We start from the raw sequence: 17,048 nt of genomic DNA on the forward strand, positions 1-17,048 counted from the left end.
CCTAACCAAAAAAGTAAATGATCTGTACTCTGAAAACTATAGGTCTCTTATGAAACAAATTGAAGAGGACAGAGAGAAATGGAAAAACATTCCATGCTCATGGATTAGAAAAACAAACATTGTTAAAATATCTGTACTACCCAAAACAATCTACACATGTAATACAACCTCTATCAAAATACCACCAGCATTTTTCACAAATGTAACAAACAGTCCAAAAATTTGTATGGAATCACAAAAGACCCCAAATAGCCAAAGCAATCTTAAAAAAGAAAAGCAAAGATGGCGGCATCACAATTCCAGACTTCAAGCTGTATTACAAAGCTGCAGTCATCAAGACAGTATGATGCTGGCACAAACACAGGCACATAGATCAATGGAACAGAATAGAGAACCCATAAATGGACCCACAACTATATGGTTAACTAATCTTCAACAAGTCAGGAAAAAATGTCCAATGGAAAAAAGGCCATCTCTTTAACAAATGGTGTTGGGAAAACTGGAAAGCAGCTTGCGGAAGAATGAAACTGGACCAGTTTATTACACTATACACAAAAATAAATTCAAAGCGAATGAAAGACTTTACAAAAGAATTAAATATGAGACAGGAAACTATCAAAATCCTAGAGGAGAACACAGGCAGCAACCTCTTTGACCTTGTCTGGAGCAACTTCTTGCTAGACATGTCACCACAGGCAAGGAAAACAAAAGCAAAAATAAACTATTGGGACTTCGTCAAGATAAAAAGCTTCTGCACAGTGAAGTAAACAATCAACAAAACTGAAAGGCAGTCTATGGAATGGGAAATGATATTTGCAAATAACATCTGATAAAAGGTTAGTATCCAAAATTTATAAAGAACTTCTCAAACTCAACACCCCAAAAACAAATAATCCAGTTAAGAAATGGGCATAAGACATGAATAGACATTTTCCAAAGAAGACATCCAGATGGCTAACAGCTACATGAAAAGATGCTCAACATCATTCATCATCAGGGAACTACAAATGAAAACCACAATCAGATACCACCTCATACCTGTCAGTGACTAAAATTAACAACAGAGGAAACAACAGATATTGGTGAGAATGAGGAGAAAGGGGAACTCTCTTGCACTGTTGGTGGGAATGCAAACTGGTGTAGCCACTCTGGAGAACAGTAGGGAGGATCCTCAAAAAGTTAAAAATAGAACAACCCTAAGGACACCTCGTGGCTCAGTCAGTTAAGCTGTTAAGTTCTAACTCTTGATTTGGGCTCAGATCATGATTTCTCAGTTTATAAGATCAAGCCCTGTGTCAGACTCTGCACTGATACTGCACTGCACCCTCTCTCTTTCTCTCTCAAAATAAATAAGTAAACTTAAAAGAGAACTACCCTACGATCCAGCAATTGCACTGCTAGCTATTTATCCAAAGGATACAAGACATAAATACAGATTTGAAGGGATGCATGCACCCTGATGTTTATAGCAGCATTATCAACAATAGCCAAACTATGGAGAGAGCCAAATGTCTATTAACTGATGAATGGATGGAAGACATATGGGGGATACACACACACACACACACACACACACACACACACACACACACTGGAATATTACTCAGTCATCAAAAAGAATGACATCTTGCCATTTAGCAATGAGGTGGATGGAGCTAGAGTGTGTTATGCTAAGCAAAATAAGTCAGTCAGATAAAAACAAATACCATATGACTTCACACATATGTAGAATTTAAGAAACAAAACAGATGATGAACATATGGGAAGGGGAAAAAAGAGAGATAGAGGGGGTAAGAAACAAGCCCATAAGAGACTCTTAATGATAGAGAACTGAGGGTTGATGGAGGGATATGGGTGGGAGATGGGCTTAATGAGTAATGAGTATCAAGGAGGACAATTTTTATGATGAGTACTGGGTGTTATATGTAAGTGATGAATCGCTAAATAAAAAATAAGGGAAGAAAATTAAAAAAGAAAAAGAAAAATGTGAACTTTTTGTAGTTTCAACATGGCTTCATATCTCAATAAAACACAGCATTGGTAAGTGTTCCAAACTGCAAGTTACAAAAACTAACTCAAGCGAGCTTGAACAAACAGGGTAGTGGGTTTCATGGCTAACGGGCTATCACGTGGAATCTAAAGGCAGCCTGGGTTCTGCAGGGCCTGGAGCTACCAGAGTCAGGAGGGACTCTCCTGGCCTCTTCTCTGCTCCATTCTGCTGCATTCATCATTCCCTGCAGACTAGATATCTCCTCTTCTCTATCTACATGATAAATGGAAGTTGGATGCTCTGTACCTCCCAAACCTGTGCCTCTTAAGTTTTAGCAAACAGCCCAGATAGAAACAGAACTCTCACTCCTACTTCTCATTTTCTAAGAGAAAAAAGTTGCCCGCCTTGGGGTTGCATATTCATCCCTGTTCCGTCAGCTGTGGCTGGAAGCAGGGTAGGACTATGATGCAAAATATTTGTCAAGAGCTCCTGATTCCTGTTGGGGTCTCAGCAGGGATGGGCAGATACCCCAAAGTGTCTCTACTTACAAATAAAACATACAATAATAATTTTTTAAAAAAAAACCCATGTTAATTATTAGTACTAGTAAAGGTTTACCGAAGTGGGTAGGTATCAGATCACTATACAAAATGTAATTGTGTTTCTTTAAAAGAGCGATAAAGAGAAAGCATACATTTTAAAAACATATCATTAATATTAACAAAAAATGTTGCCTTCTAATAAACTAAGGATATGTGACAGCCATATGAATTGTAAACATTACTTAATTCAACTAAAAAAGACCCCAATAAATGGAAACAGAAAACACTTTTCGTGGAGAGAAAACTCAGTATCACATAGAGATATCTCTTGTCTCCTAGATTACTTATAGACTCAGTGACATATCATTGAAAATCTTAAGAAGTTTGACATGCTGGTAAAAATCCATATAGAAGAACAAATGTCCACATATATCCAAACATTCATTCAGAAAAAGAGGAAGATGAGAAACCTATTCTGCTAGACATCAAGACTTGGGGACGATTAAGTATTGGCTCAGGGATAGACATATTGACTAATGGAGTCAAATAGGTAGCTCAGAAGCAGATTCCTGTGGAATTGAGAACTTGACACATGAAAAAGATCACACTGGAGAAGACAACTTACGGCACTGACACAAGTTAATATCCATAAAACGAAGCAATTGATTTGGGTTCAAATCTTATACCACTAACAAAAATCAATTCCAGCGAGAAAGAAAACAGATGAATAAGCAAAATATTAAAATCTATAGAAGTAAGTATATGGGAATATCTTTGAAACTTTAGTGTAGACAATAATTTCTTAACACAAAAATTGCTAGTCAAAAGGAAAGGATTGATATATTTATTGAAAGATACTATGGAGAAAGTGAAGCAAAAAGACAACAGAGCTTGGACTGTTATGTGCAAGATACACAACTCTGAGAGGATTGATTTTTAAAAAATAGAAAAAACTATAAAGCAGAGAACATAACAATGAACAAAATGAAACAAGCAAAAAAACCAATAAGCAAAACATAATGAATAGGCATTTTACAGAAGAGGAAACACAAACATCAACAAATATACAACGATGCTCTACTTTATTTAAAATGTGCTAAATTCAAAATAAGAACTTCTTGATATACTGTTTGACTTTCATTTTTTTTAATTTTTTTAATTTTTTCAATATATGAAGTTTATTGTCAAATTGGTTTCCATACAACACCCAGTGCTCATCCCAAAAGGTGCGCTCCTCAATATCCATCACCCACCCTCCCCTCCATCCCACCCCCCATCAACCCTCAGTTTGTTCCCAGTTTTTAAGAGTCTCTTATGCTTTGGCTCTCTCCCACTCTAACCTCCTTTTTTTTTCCTTCCCCTCCCCCATGGGTTTCTGTTAAGTTTCTCAGGATCCACCTAAGAGTGAAAACATATGGTATCCGTGTGACTTTCGTTTTGTATGTGGTTGTGGAACATTGGGAATTCTCACACTGTTGATATGAGTAAGATTTATATTTATGAATAACATCTATCTATTTTTAGGATGTTTTAATACTAAATATAAATGTAAGGTTTCATCTAAGTAAATTTCTTGATTTACAAATTTCATATTAGATTCCAAGGTACCATTATAATAGGTCAGATTCTCTTACTCATTACAAATATAGAAATATAAAAAATATTAATGCTCTGTTTTCTTTTCCATAAAAAGTATCTATATTTACATCCTAGTCTCCCTAGGGTTAAAAGGTGCTAACCTAATTATGGAAGTCAGTTAATATTCCAGTTAATTAGGTTATCTGCTTCTAGAGAGTTAGCCTAAGGGAATAACTTAGATTCTTGTCTATGACCCTGAAGAAATACTTTGAATCTTCTTTTTAATTATTATGCCAATTTTTAAAATAATTTTCAGCACAAGAGTCACTCAAGTGGTAATTCTGTCTTCTTATGGAAGTCTGCAACTCCACCTAGGATATGCAGCTGATTAGAACATTTTTATCTGTAAATATCTTTTCCCCTGAATTTTAAAGACTTTAAAACATTAATGCAATCTTATTCTCCTTCCTATTCTTAAAAGCATGCAAATCTTACTGATTTTAATGACAGCAGATTGATTATGGATGTCATATATTGTGATCTGATTTGATGTTATACATATGAGGCCATTCTTGAGACAGAAAAGGTCTTCTAAATGATGTATTTAATATTTACTAGAATATGTGTCATTCATCAACATGTAAATATGTCAAAAATACCAAAAAGACTGACAAATAAAATCCAGTAGGAATATACTGAGTATATTCTGATCTCTTGACCCTCTTTGTTGTATTTAAATTAATATTTATCTTTGTGTATAGTGGACTCAGGACTTTAATAGATTTAGTGTTTTTTAATTAACCACAATCATTATTCCATTTTTGATGCTCAAATTGTCACCATCAAACCTTTGTAATTTTGTCCCTGTGTCTTTTTTATCTGATTTTACTAAACCTGGAATGAGATCTTGCCTTCTGATAAGGAAGGTCTATACTTTCTTATACCTTCCTTCCCCAGACATGGAATCACTTATCCTTCCAAAAACCCTGGTTCCTTTTCACAGCAAATTGATTTTATAACTGTAATCTGGGTTTCCTTTTTATATATTAGTTTGGTCCCACCTGAAATTCCATTGACTCTAGGCCATGTCAGTGGGAAGAGGGAGAAATTATCATATTAATAATTACATATATATTATATATGTACAGCTGACCCTTGAACAGCATGGGTTTGAACTGTGTAGGTCCACTTATACATGGATTTGGCTTTCTTTTTGAGTAAATTTACAGTAAGGTACTGTAAATATATTTTCCTTATAATTTTCTTAATATTTTTGTTTTCTAGTTTATATTATTATAAGAATACAACACACAAAATGTGTTAACCAACTGTTTATATATGGGTAAGGCTTCTTACACTCAGATTTTTGACTGCATGGGGATTGGCACCCCTAACCACTGTGTTGTTCAAGAGTCAATTGTATGGGGAAATACATATGTGTTATGTAATCTGCTACATAATAATGTCAATTCAGGTATATATCAGTTGTCAAATTCATTTGGAGGAGGGAAGCTCTTCCAACAGACCATTGTTCTTAAGACTCTGAAATCTCTAAACACCATTTCCATCCACATCAGTAGAAGTTCAGAAAATTATATGATTCCATACTCTTTTTGCTAGAAACATTTTTTTAATAAGCCTGTGATTATATCTCATATCCAAGGAGAAGGGTTTATGGTTTTCCAGATTTAAATTTTAGTGTCTATTAAATATTTCCTGCTATGTTTCTTTCAAATAGAAAAAAAAATTATCAAGCCTCTGACTTTATTTATTTATTTATCTATTTATTTATTTATTTCAGTGTTTATTTACTTTTGGGAGACAGAGAGAGAGAGAGAGGGAGAGAGCGCACAAGCGGGGGGTGGGGCAGAGAGAGAGGGAGACACAGAATCCAAAGCAGGCTCTAGGCTGTGAGTGCAGAGCCCAGCATGGGGCTTGAAGTCACAAATTATTAGATCATGACCTGAGCCAAAGTCGGATGCTTGACTGACTGAGCCACCCAGGTGCTCCTCAGTCCGCTGCCTTTCGTGTTCTATTATTCTGAGGAACTTTCTGCATTTTGATACATATTCAGTTATTCAAACATTGAAGTTCAGAGAGTGGAAGAGTTAATTTCAATAAAATATACTGTTTAAGGAGAGGAATCTTGAATCTCTTTTATGTGGGCCAGATAAAGTTTATTGGACTACAAGGCTTCTGTGTGAGTACACTGTGTATTTTAAGTCTTTGTAGGGTGGACCCCAAGAGTGCTCAGGAAATAGTAATCAAACCTTGAAGCCAGATTCCTTTGGATGGGTGTTTGGCATTTTCTTGAGGGTTTTTAATAGGCATATCTCCTGGTTATCCGTCTGATGTAACTCTCACCTACCCACAGATCACATCTATTCAGGGTTGAAGGTTTCCACTTTTCTCCTAAATGTTTCAGCATATCATGGCTCCCCGAACTATTGATAGAAAACTATAATTTTGAGTCATCTCTGCCATGCCAATTACAAATTTTCAGACCAGGGCCCATAACAGTTTAATATCCGTGGAACAAGGTTGGGGAGGGAGCTGCTTCCTGATCCTTGAATTGAGAACCTCACATAGAGTGATCTAGCCTAGGGACAAAATGAAGACATTCAGTTGATAAGGAGAACTTCACGGAGATGTAAACACTGGGGAAACCATTGTAAAGAGACTAAACAGACTCAGTTTACCATCCTTCTGTGAATTCACAAGTCTTTCTAATCTAAAGCAGCTCATAAATGGCCAAAGCCATCCAGGTCTTACCCAGATAGCCAAGGGAAGAGGATGAGACGGGCTGGAAAGAAAGACCTAGTGTCCTACCTCTCACATATTCTGTTTTGGTCCTGGAAGCTAAGAGCACAGACTCCCATTAAACCATAAGTGTTGTTTACTAAGAAACACATGGTAAATTAAATAAAGGAGAAGGGAGGAATACACAACACATACTGGTTCTTTAATACATTAAAATCACAGATCTGGTTAAGTTGCTTTGAGAATTACCTGTGGTGAATAGGAACAGACAGGGAAGAGAAGATATTGTGATCCTAACCAAGGGAGAGGAAGGATGAAGTTCCAATCATAAGTTAGGAAACTTCGAGAAGACCTTTGAAAGAGGCAGTTAATTTATAAATTTCAATGGGGTTATAATGTTTTTTTCTAACAAAATATTAAGGATCTATCATTTTGTTGAGACTCTATCTTCTTTAAACTACTGATCACCTAGGAGCTAAGTTCTTCATAATTTGGCTTTGTCCAATGAATCCTTGTTCTCTTAAAGCAAAGTAATTTTGTAGGTGTTAAAGGCATTCTGCATGTCAAGTACATCACGTACGTTACTATATAACTCTCATATCAACCTCAGCTGTTAGGAATCGGTAAAACCCTTTATAGACAAGTAAATTGAGATTTAGGGAATAATCTATAATACCTTGCCTAAAATCAGAATATACCTAAGAGGCCTTCCCGCCAATTACTTCTGTAAGTTCATTTATTAAAAATGAAATTTACACATGATGGCAGGTGTCTACTCCTTTGTGATATTTCCTTCATAAAAGCTAAGATTGTTTCCATCAGCCTGGAAGGACCTCTTTCAGGATTGAATTTTTGCTGGAAACAAGAATGGCGACATCTGCTGGAGGCACGTGTTTCAGCACCACACATCTGGGTCTGAGAAACTGACGCATTTGACTCAAGTTCTGCCTTCATTTCCTAGCAGAGGTTACAGGTACACATGCAAATGGAAAAATAATGGAGTCCGTGCTCTACTTATAATAAAGATTTATTATGGAAAGAGACAAGTTCTTTGAGACAAGATTTTGAAAGACCCGAAAGCTTCTAGAATTATCTTTGCAAAGAAATCCGCAGGACTCAGAAGCTGAAAAAGTCAGAGAAAGCAGTTTGCAGTGGTTGCCATAGTAGCAAAAGTAAGCCTGTCCTCCGGGAAGAACAGAGAATAGCTAGCTGCCCCCCAGGGAAGTAGATTTCAGGGCTCATTAAGAGGCCCCAGGTTACAGGAGATACCAAGCTCTGAAAAGACAAACAGCTGAAGAAGTGTCTGTCTGTAAGTGTGTTTATCACCAGAGGCGGCTTCGTCAGAGGGGTACAGATCAGCCAAAACAACAGGGCACCGGCGGATGCATTATTTTGAAGTCCAAACTACATTTTACTGTCGGCAGGAGGCAGTACGCTTTGAATGCCACAGGATGACAATAGCGAGAGATTACTGTCTTCACCTTGCTTAGGGAGAAATTTCACTCCATCACATATATTTAAACCACAAACAGGAATCCATAAATGCCAAGGGTTTTATGTGTGGTGACTCAAATGTCACAATTTTAAATCTATTTTAGATTTAAAGCAATACCTCCTAATTCAGTATTCTGAAAATGATCCCTCCTTATATTCCTTTCAGACTTTTATAAATGTCAACCTTTCAAGATATTTTTTCAGAGCAAAGATCACAATCATTTAAGTACCTTTCCTGAAAGAAAGGCTCGATCATTTTAGTTAACTATTTTCTAGACATTTTTCATCTCATTATCCACAAGTGGGCAGGACAAAGAGTGAAAGGTATGAGTGATTACTTTATCTCCTTTCTCCTCAACCTACTGAATTTTCTAGAATTGGAACCGAGTGTTTACGGATGTTTCTTCTTCTGCTTTTCTTTGGCATTTGGTGTTTTAGACCACACAATACTTCATATTGTTATGTAATCACTCTTCCTGTATCTCTTGAAACAATTTATCTGAGTATTTCCTTTGTGAATGTTTATAATGTTTTCTTTACTTTTTAATAATGGTTTTTAAATTTTTTAATGCTTATTTTTGAGAGACAGAGAGAGAGAGACAAGAGTGTGAGCAGGGGAGGGGTAGAGAGAGAGGGAGACCCGGAATCTGAAGCTTGTTCCAGTCTGTGTGAGCTGTCAGCACAGAGCCTGACGTGGGTCTTGAACTCATGAACTGCAAAAGCGTGACCTGAGCTGAAGTTGGAGGCTTAATTAACTGAGCCACCCAGGCTCCCCTTTAATAATGTTTTAAGTAGAAAAATTTCTGAAGACTGGTATTATTGAAATGTATTTCTATAACCACATATTTAAAGGGACGTTTGTTTGGGTTTATCATTTTATGTCTGCAATTCTTTTCCTTAAAAACTAAAACCATACTCCTTGTTTACTTGCATCCACTCTCAGTGTTTTGGGCGGTGCCCTGATCCTTGTTCCTTTGTAGGCAATCTGCTGTAACTCACCGTAAGCTTTGTCATTTCTCTAGGTCTTTGATGTTTTTAAATTTCACAGTAGCATTTACAGGTATAGGGGTTTTGTTGGTTTGTTCTTTTAACGTATCCTCTTTGGCCTAACGGGAGACCTGGTGAGCAAACTCTAGTACACACAGCCTTGGCTTTCCTAAAGGACTCACTCTGCTTACCAGGTGTCCCCATTAATCTGTGGGTTTCCATTATGTCCGGGATCTCCAACAAGAAGTCCTTTCTTAGGCAAGTGAGATGTGAGATTCAGTATAAACTCACCAGTTAGAAACACCTAATGCTGTGAAGATTTGTGCTGCTCAGAATACTTCTAACTGAACACTTTTTCTGCAGAGATGGTCTTTTGGCAATTTTTTAATTCCATGCTTAAAACCTTGTGTTAGAGTGACATCACGTGGTAGTGTGAGGTTATGCAGGCAAGGCTTGTTAGCAAGATTATCTGTTCAATAAATAAGGTCAACTCCTCAGTGACTGGGAATACTTCTAAGTTATTTCATACAAAATACCACATTCTTTTATTTTATCACTGTACAATAGAATTGAATCAGATGGTAATTCTCAGCATTTTAAAATGCATGTTGTTGAAATAAGTATTCGGAGTAACAATTCCACCCTCTCCCCCCGCCTTTTTTTCAAAGTTTTTATTTAATTCCGGTAAGTTAACATATAGTGTCAGATTAGCTTCAGTTGTACAATTTAGTGACTCAGCATTTCCATACAACACCTGGTGCTCATCACAGCAAGTGCACTCCGAAATCCCCATCACCTGTTTCACCCATCCCCCCACCCACCTCCCCTCAGATTACCACCAGTTTGTTCTCTATAGTTAAGAGTCTGTTTCTTGGTTCACCTCTCCCTCTCTCCCTCTCCCTCTCCCTCTCTCCCTCTCCCTCTCTCTCTCTCTCCCTCTCCCCCCTCCTCCTCTCCATCTCCCCTTCTCTCCCTCTCCCTCTCTCCCTCTCCCCCTCTCCTCTCCCTCTCTCCTCTCTCCCTCTCTCCCTCTGTATCCGCCCCCCCCCTTCCCCTTTGCTCATTTGTTTTGCTTCTTAAATTGCACATATGAGTGAAAGGCTGTCCTAGCAAAAACAAAACTTCCTAGTGGATGTTATTTTTGAGAATTTTAAGCTTAAGCTTATTTAAAATTTAAATCCTAATCTTATAGTTTCCCACATTTTAAAAGAACTGTGAATTTTTATTTAATCATCAAGAGTAGTGATGATAAACTAAAATATTGAGCCAAGTAATAGGATCTGTAAAACAATAAGATCTCTCTTCGACCTAGAATGAATTAACCGGGCTAACATTAACTAACTATGAGCTAACATAAGACCTGTATGATTTAAATTGTGTATGTTTTTAGCATGGTGATCAAAACCATTATTAATGTATGTTTTACCAGGCATATCACTTAGCTTTGTGTCCTAAGGCTAGGAGTTCAGTCTTACAGAAACTTTTCTCGATGGCATGTTGCTAGTTATATGTGCACTGTTTCCTTCTTATACTTTTATTTTGATTTAAATTTTATCTAATTGTTTATAGAATATCGAAGACCAAACTTATACAAAACATCAAGTGTTTTAGGTTTGGTTCCTAGCAGAGCCTGAGGTGGGATTCTGTTTTGGTGATTTAGTGAGGGAGGGTTGTCCAGAGAGTGCACTGGGGGACTCGGAACAGGAGAAGGGAATCCAGATCAGCACGAATGTGGTCTTAGCTGGAGACTTGGTTCAGACTGATCCCAGAGGAAAGCTCTAGAGTAATGCCGTCCAGAAGAAATATAGTAAATATGTTGCATGCCACATATTTAATTTTAAACTGTCTAGTAGCCACATTTAAAAAGGTAAAAAGAAACAGATGGTTTACAACATTTTGTTTAAACCAATACATCCAAAGTATTGTCATTTGAGCATATCAATATTAAACATTGATGAGATATCTTACATTCATTTTTCATACTAACTTGTCGAAATCCAATGCATATCTCATTTCATCCATTCAGTAACTGCTAGTCGCACTGTGTATTCAACAGCCAGTTCTAGAGCGTCAGTTGCACAAGAGTTGACCCCATCTTGTGCCAAAGTAGTAAAATTTTGTATTCCCATTTCAGTCAGTTATTGGCTCTAACATGCCCTTAGAGAGTTCGCAAGAGTAGCCCGGAAGGTGCAGTGGCTCCCATTTGGCTGGGGGTAATTCTCAAGAGAAGGTGTCATCTGTGAGTTTTGCTATCTGGGGGGTGGCTGCACCTGCCATAAAGAGGACCTAGGCATCCAACAAAGTATTCACCATAGTCCCTAGCACTGCTCACATACACTTGCTTCTCACGTCAAGTTCTTTCAGTGCAGGCTATGACTCTCTAGGATTCTAGTTGTTTCCATTTTCTGGGATAACTGCAAGAGGAGAGTAGAGGGGCCAGTGACAGCCTCTGCTGCAGAGTTGGCCCCAGTATTATAGCTTATACTCCAGGGGGTCAAGCCAGCTTTCGCAAACATTCATGGATGACCCAGTGAGATGCACCTTTCTTGAGTAGGCATGATTGAACCAGGGATTACATTTCTTCTTCACAAGAGACCCTAATGTCACTAAATAGAATCCACCTGCAACGCAATCCAGGAAATAGCAGAAATATGGGGCTCTAAGTGGAAGTAGGAATGAAGAGGTTTCGAATATGGTGAACTGAAGAGAATTGCACGACAAACAAGACTGAGAACAGGATTGCCAGAGTTGAAATGTCTCAACTTTTCAGGAAGGCAGGTATGTTCTATTTATGGCCATCCTGAAGAAAGAGAAAGAACCCCTATCCAGAATTTAGTCAACATGTTAAGAGTGATGACACCATATACATGCAGAACAGATGGGAAAAGTTTACCACTCACATAACAAGGAGGCTCTGTAGTAGTTCCAAAAATGGCTTGAGAGAGCAGGGGAAGGAGACTGGCCAATGAGGGTAAGGCAAAGCAGCGGTTCCTACAGGTGGTTTGAAGATCCCATTGGTGTCAAAGAATGGAGCATCTGGGCCTTCTTACCTGCTTTTCCAGGTATTGGGTAGGAGGTAAAGGGGGGAGGGGAGAGATTTAAAATGGCCAGCAATGAGAGCTCAAAGCTGGAGTCAGGCTATGTATTTGTTTGCTAGAACCTGCTACAACAAATGACCATAAACAAAGGGCTTAAAATGAAAGGAATGTATTGCCTCACAGTTCAGAGACTGGAAATCTAATATTAAGATGTCTGCAGGGTTGGTTTCTTCTGGAAGCTTTGAGGGAAAATCAGTTTCATGCTTCTTTCCTAGCTTCTGGTGATGGCTGGCAGTTCTTGGCACACTCCCCAGCTGATGGATGCCTCACTTCAATCTCTGCCTCTGCCCTCACAGGGTGTCCTACCTGCACGTCTGTCTCCTCTTGTAAGGACACCAGTCCTGTTGGAGCAAAGATCCATCCTACTCTAGTATAACCTCTTAACTTGAATTTCAATTACTTTTGCAAAGACTCTATTTCCTAGTAAGGTCACATTCATGGATATCAGGGATTAGAATTTAAGCTTGTTTTTTTTTTGACATACAATTTAACCCTCAACAGACCACTAAATTCCATATGCCACTCTTTGACAGAAGAGATTTGTGCCTGGATATCAGGTAAACATAACAGCAGAATTAACTTCTTGATGGCTAATTTCTCCTTACTGTTAAGTTTAAGCTAATTGGTCATGGACCACTGTCACAGATTGATGGGTGTTCTGGGAGGGCTGAAAGCAATAATATTCTCCATCTACTTTTCTTCCCTGAAAGCCATTGAGTTTCTCCTGAGATCTTTGGCATCACTAAGTATTGGTAATATGAACAAAATGTTGCCTACTCAACTGCTTTAGGGGCTGCAGATTACTTTGCTTTCTAAATTTGCTGGGTGTTGGGACAGTGTAGTGATAATCTTTGGACTCTTTAGAAAAGAGACTGTAGGATTAAGGATACTTACAACTGGTCTGTAATAGCTCCATCTTTATTTCTAGAGATGCCTGGATGTCTGGCTTTGACTCTTGGCCAAGAGAAGGGTAGTAAAATTGATAATGTGTGCTGTTCAAATTCTGACCCTTAGGGCCAGTTTGTTTGCTTCTGATTTCCAACTAGCACAATGGTTTAGACAACCCGGTCTGACTATGTGATCAGAGGTACCTTAAAAATCTCCCTCGGAACTTCTGCTTTGAGCTGCCCAGAAGCCTACAGTCAAACACACACCTTGGTGGTTCAGTCCAGAGATCGTGTCAGTTTGCCAACAAGTACCCTGGGGAGTTAGCACCTAGATGTCTTTCAAAGCCTCCTTGCTTTCCTGTACTCCATTGTCTTTCTCTTAATGAATCATATCCTTGTAAATAAGTGCCTTGTGTAAGTGAGCAGTGTGGAGTCATGTCTTTTCAGGTATCTGGTCTTTTGAAATCTTTGCAGAGGCTGATCGAAGACTTGAGATTGGCACAGCTTTTGAGGCCTGAAGGCACTTTAGTGCTTTCAGGAAGCGATTCTCCAGCCTGCTTCTGCTGAAAGAACCTCAGATCTCCCCAGTGAGTAAACATCTTGTTTTAGCTGAGACTGAGCAGAAAAAAAAAACCTGGGGCGAAACAAAATTAATTTCTTTGAACTTCTGTAAGTACAAGACATTTTTATGGAGTTTTAATTGTTTTGGATTTGAAGTGTTTGACCTTGAAAACTTTTAGCATTTGCATTTAGTTCATCCTGGAAATCTTATTAATAAGAAACCGTCTTCAATATGTGGAGCAATTCTATATTGTAGGGCTTTTATTATGAGAGTACCTTTATGAAACTTATTATTGGAATATCTTGTTGATGTCATTTAGTTTCCTTGAAGGTCTTCTGATATGCTCTGTTGAATTACTTACTGAACACAATCTGCATAGGAAATAGAATGGAAAAGTAATGTTCAGTCTTTGTGGAACACTCATCTTGGAGTTAGTATCTTCTTGTGCCTGATTTCAGATCATTATAAAACAAATTCAACACTAATATCTATTGGACTGTGAAGGTTTTGTAACACACCTGAAAATGGGCATTCCTCTCATGAGAGTTGGGTTTTATGTTCGCTCCTCTTAAATTTGGACCTTTTTTAGTGATTTTGTGTGAAGAGTAGAATGCAGCAGAAGTCAAGTCCCTAAATCTTGGGTCTGGGTCAGAAAAAGCTACGGAGCTTCCATCTGGTTCTCTCAGGACACTTGTTTTGGAGCCTTGAGCAACTATGTAAGAAGTCCACCCACACTGAGATGTCCAAGATATGAAGAAGCCCAGAGCATGTGGATTGGCCATGTATAATGCTCCAGCCAAGGGCACCAGCTGAGGTCTTGTGCAATAGCTTCAACCTAGTATCAGTTATTGGACATGTTTGTGAAGACTCTTCCTCCAGATGATTGTCCACCTGTCCACCCCCAGCCATCACATTGAAGGCCCAGAGAAACTGGAGCAGAGACAGGACACTTGCACCGCATCATTCTATAAATACTGAACAATTGTTGGTGTGTACTGTGTTTCAAAGGATTAGCAACTATAAGCAGCAAGTCAACTCAGAAGTCTTAATGACGGAGCAGCAGCTGGCATTAGGTATACAACCTAAGGGCACCTAGGGGCTCAGTCCGTTGAGCGTCTGACTTCAGCTCAGGTCACAATCTCACAGTCTGAGTTTGAGCCCCACATAGGGCTCTGTGCTGACAGCTTCAAGCCTGGAGCCTGCTTCGGATTCTTTGACCCCCTCTCTCTTGGCCCCTCCCCTGCTCTCACTCTGTCTCTCTCTCAAAAATAAACAAACATTAAAAAAAATGATGTACAACCTATTGAAAACTGAAGCAGGAAACTCTGATTGACATTTGGTTTCTTCCTCGAGACGAACAGTCAAAACCTGATTGACCATGGGGTTGGCCCTGTGGCTTAAGGGCATGAAAAGTTGAGCAAAGTTGGGGACAGACCTATCCTTCCCCGCTTCTGAGTCAGGAGGAGAGGTACCATCACCATTCTCGGATCTTCTATCTTTTCAGTGACTCCCTCAGAGGTAGGGAAGTAGTGATGTTCTTGTTGGAGATTTGAGAAGAAATGAGATATTTGTTGCAGCTCATATCCTCTGCTTTCCTCTTTGGAAGCCAGCCTGACCAGAGGCAGCACACATTTCCTGCTCCTTTGGCCATGGCCTACGCTTACGGGGTCAGGAGAGCACGTAGTGTTCTGGCTTTTTGTGCGACTAGGACTAAGTCTCCAGGTCACGTAGCTTATCCCCTACTGCCCCCACTTCTGTGTGCTATCTCCCACACACAGAAGATGATGTTTTGTCCTCCAAAGGTCTTATTCCTGACTTAATTTTTATTTTGTTCAGAACTCAGGTAGGGGTGAGGAGTGGCACGTATTGGGCTTCCTTAAGATGCTAAGACAATTCCTCTGTGTATATCATACACTCAGTCATATTATTTATGCTGTCATGTGAGCTACTAACACAGGACAGAGTAAACCTTTGATGTTTTTACTGACTTAGAGAAAATTAATATGTATTATATATATTTTTATGTATATCATATATAAATCATCACATATAAATATATCATATATAAATATATATCATAAATATATATATTTATGATGCGACATCTTGTCCTAATCCTTAGAAATGGAGTCCAGATGCTTGGAAACCAGTCTGTCAATATATTACTACCATACTAAGAGCTTCTTCAAAATAACTGAACTTTGTGTAATTTCTGTACCCATAGAGTTACCTTACTTTAACTATTTATGAATATAATTCACCACTTGAAGAAGTGATGAGACATTTAGAAATTACTAAAGAGATACTTTAAGTGTTTTCCTCTGAGAATCCTATTCTATCATAAAGAAGTTTCAAAGGGCTATTGGATGATTTGTTTTGTTTTGTTTTTTCAGAAAACAATCTTATACAATGTGATATGCTTCTTTTCTAATCCAAACCATCCTGGGATTGCACAGAGGAATGACAAAGTCCCTGGTCATAAAATTTCTGAGGAACACTGATGCCTTTGGAACTAGCAATCACCCAATCTTCTTGTTCTTAAGAAAAATACAGTCTTGAAACATTTACTTCTGTAGGCAGAAATTTCTTTCTGAAATTCTTTTTTCTGAGTTTTTGGTTTTATACTCCAGTCTTGTGAATATTAGCCCTTAAATTAGCTGCTTATTTTTTCTCTTCAGTCCCGTAAAATCTACCATTACAATGGTAATGTAAATACCATTACAAGGTTTTCAATTTTTTTTAAAAAGTCAATTATTGTTATGTTTGGTTCTGCCCTAAAGGTTAACCTTAAATAACTTACATCAGCTTTACTGAGGAATAACTGATATACTGAAAAGAAATGAACATATTTAATATGTACAATTTAATGAGTTTGGACATAGACAAATGCCCATGATATGAGCACCGTGATCAAAGGAAGAGATTTATCCATATCTCTCAGTTTCCCCTGCTCCACCATGTTTTGTTGTTGTTTTTAGTGTTAAGGACACTTCACATGAGATCTGCCCTCTTATGAATTTTGGAGGGCACAATAGTACACTGTCAACTATAGGCACTATGTTGTACAGCAGATCTTTAGAGCTTATTCATCTTGCATAACTGAAACTATATCCATTGAACAGTTCCCCACTTCTCCCAACCCCCGTCCCC

At 38.3% G+C, this 17,048-nt stretch overlaps 1 protein-coding gene across 1 annotated transcript in view; it reads left to right on the top strand.

The window, feature by feature from the left end:
* CCDC102B (coiled-coil domain containing 102B) overlaps positions 1-17,048 on the top strand; it is a 198,653-nt gene that overhangs the window by 16,555 nt on the left and 165,050 nt on the right. Inside the window, 1 exon segment of the mRNA XM_043559068.1 lies at positions 13,811-13,923. The gene's annotated coding sequence lies outside the window, so the exon portion shown is untranslated.

Source organism: Prionailurus bengalensis, chromosome D3, assembly GCF_016509475.1.
Source record: "Prionailurus bengalensis isolate Pbe53 chromosome D3, Fcat_Pben_1.1_paternal_pri, whole genome shotgun sequence".
In the NCBI taxonomy this organism is placed as follows: domain Eukaryota; kingdom Metazoa; phylum Chordata; class Mammalia; order Carnivora; family Felidae; genus Prionailurus; species Prionailurus bengalensis.